A 2889-nucleotide genomic window follows, 5' to 3' on the forward strand; every position below is an offset into this window, starting at 1 on the left:
ATTACCTATGGTCAAGATTGGTGGAAGATCTATCAACAATCTGCGTTATGCAGATGACACAACCCTGCTTGCTGAAACTGAGGAGGACCTGAAGCGCCTGAAACGGAGGACCTTTAACCCCCTAGTGGAATGCCTCTGTATAGTCAATGATAAGCAGCTTTCTGACATGGTTTTCTTTCAGTCAAGATCCATCTGACATCAGCATTATTTTTCATCTTTTCATATCTCCCTCTGACTCTAGCTTGCATTTCAGCCAATTCTGTGTTGATTTTTAGCATTATCTTAAGCATAGTTTTCCTTGCATGTGGTATTAGTGTCGTTAATGAGCTGTGACTCTGCATGGACGTGCCAGGGATGCCATGGCTCATACTGACGGCAATAAATAGTCAAGCTCGAGCACATTTATGAAAGGTAAATCCTGGATTTAAAAATGTTTTCAACATAAACTCATAAGAAGGGAAGTTCAGGCACCAAAACAATGTTATATAACAGGAATGACAAATTAATTATGTCAAGTAGCAGATGTGAAATAATAAAAAAGTAGACACATACGGACAGACACTAATCCCGGTTCCCACTGGGGCCACATCAGCAATAACTACGACCACAGCTATTTGGAACTTTGAAGCACTCAGAACTTCAGTACCTCACAAATCACTGCTCACACACTTTGAAAAGTGTTTAGGTAAGCAGAAAAGTTAACTCTTGTGGTCTATCTTTTCACAATCAGTGAATAGAACAAATGAAAACGCTGGAAATGTCTGTGACTGAAGCTGTAGTGATTATGGCAATGGCATGAGGCTCCTAATTATAGACTTTGTGATTTAGGGAAATAATACTGTAAAAGAAAATCACAGAATAGCTGCCCCAAAATTTGTAATAGCATTTGCCTTCTCTTTTGATCCAGCACATAAACTTACAGCTATTTCAAAATTAGGATACACCTTTGAATGCCTGGCCTGATTCTACTGGCCCAGATATTGTTGTTGTTGTTATGTGCTGTCGAGATACCTGCGGCCCACAGAGACCCTACGTACAGCAGCTTTGAACCCTTTCCTGTCCCGAGCCAGTCCCACTAATTCTGACACACTAACCACCATTGCCCCACTTTCTTTATCTTTCCATCTCATCCGTGATCTTCCTATCTTACACTGTCCTCCTCCCTCCCAAGCATGACATCCTTCTCCAAGAATCAGTCTCTTCTGGCCAAGTGCCCAAAGTATGTGAGATGGAGCTTTAAAATTCTAGTCTCCAAGGAGGGACTTGGTTTCACCCTCTCCAAGACAGACTGATTTGTTTTCTTGGTGATCCACGGTATGTTCAAGACTTTTCTCTAGCAACACAATTTGAAGGCATTAATTCTTTTTTTGTCATCCTTAGTCATTGTCCAGCTCTCTGAAGCATAACAAGTAATTGAGAAGACCATTGCCTGTACTAGACACATCTTACTCTCTAGAATGACATCGTTGCTTTTCAGACTTCTGGAGAGGTCCCTGACAGCAGATTTTCTCAATGCTATTCATCTTTTGATTTCCTGACTGCTGATGTTAAGAGTGTTAATTGTGGAGCCAAGCAATTTTTTGCTAACAACCTCAGTCTCTTCTTCATCTATCATGGTGCTGCCAATTAGCCTAGTGGTGAAAATCTTTGTCATCTTGAGGTTGAACTTCAATCCATAATGAAGACCACAGTCCTTGATCCTCTGCAGCAAGTATGTTAGACTTTCTTCAGTTTCAGCAAGCAAAGTTGTGTCATCTGCATATTGTAAATTGTGGATGAGTCTTCCTCCAATCCTGATGTCACACATATATTCCCTTATGAAGCCCTATGTCCTAAATTATCTCTTTTACATACAGATTAAAAAGTTATGGAGACAGGATGCATCCCTGATATATACCTTTCCTGATTTTGAACCATGCATTATTTACTTGCTCTGTTCTGAGACTTCTCCTGGTCCAAGTACAGGTTTCACTTAAGTACAATCAAGTATCATGAGATTCTCATTCTTCTCAAAGTTAGACACAATTTGTTGTTATCCACACAGCCAACTGCCTTTGCCTAATCAATGAAACACAGATAGACATTCCTCTGGTACTCTCCACTTTCTCTGACATTGGCAGTAATGTCCCCGGTGCCACAACCTCTTCTAAACCCAGCTTTTATTTCTGGTAGTTCTCTGTTCCAGCTGTTTTTGGATAATCTTTAGCAGAATTTTGCTAATGTGTGATATTAGTAATATTGTTTGATAATTTCCACACTCTGTTGGGTCACCTTCTTTTGGAATGGGAATAAATATGAATCCCTTCCAGGCATTTGGTCAAGTTGCTGTCCTCCAGATTTCTTGGCACAGCTTGGTGAGCACATCCAGGGCAGCATCTATTTGTTGAAATACGTCAATTGATATTCCATCAATTCCTGGGAGTTTATTTTTTGCCAGTTCTTTCAGGTCAGTCTGAACTTCCTCCTCCATCACCATTGCCTCTTGATCATATGTGGTTTCTTGAAGTTCTTCTATGTCAGTCAATTCTTTTTGGTACAATGACTCTATATTCCTTCCACTTTCTTTCAGTGCTTTCTGAATAAGTCAATATTCTTACCATAGTTTCCTTAAGCATTGCAACTCACAACTTGAATTCGTTCTTTAGTTCCTTCAGCTTATGAAATGTTGAGCAAGTTCAGCCATTATCTGACTCCAGCTCCTTGCACATTTCATTATAATATTTTGCCTTGTCTTTCTGAGCTGCCCCTTGGAATCTTCTATTCAGTTCCTTAACTTCTTGATTTTTTCCCTTTGCTTTGGCTTCTTGACACTCTAGTACAATATCCAGAGTCTCTTCTCACATCCGTTTCGGCCTTTTCTTCTTCTTCCTTCTCTGCAATGATTTTTTT

This window comes from Elephantulus edwardii, unplaced genomic scaffold (genome assembly GCF_000299155.1).
Source record: "Elephantulus edwardii isolate Elephantulus edwardi_28Jun2011 unplaced genomic scaffold, EleEdw1.0 scaffold00024, whole genome shotgun sequence".
Taxonomy (NCBI): domain Eukaryota; kingdom Metazoa; phylum Chordata; class Mammalia; order Macroscelidea; family Macroscelididae; genus Elephantulus; species Elephantulus edwardii.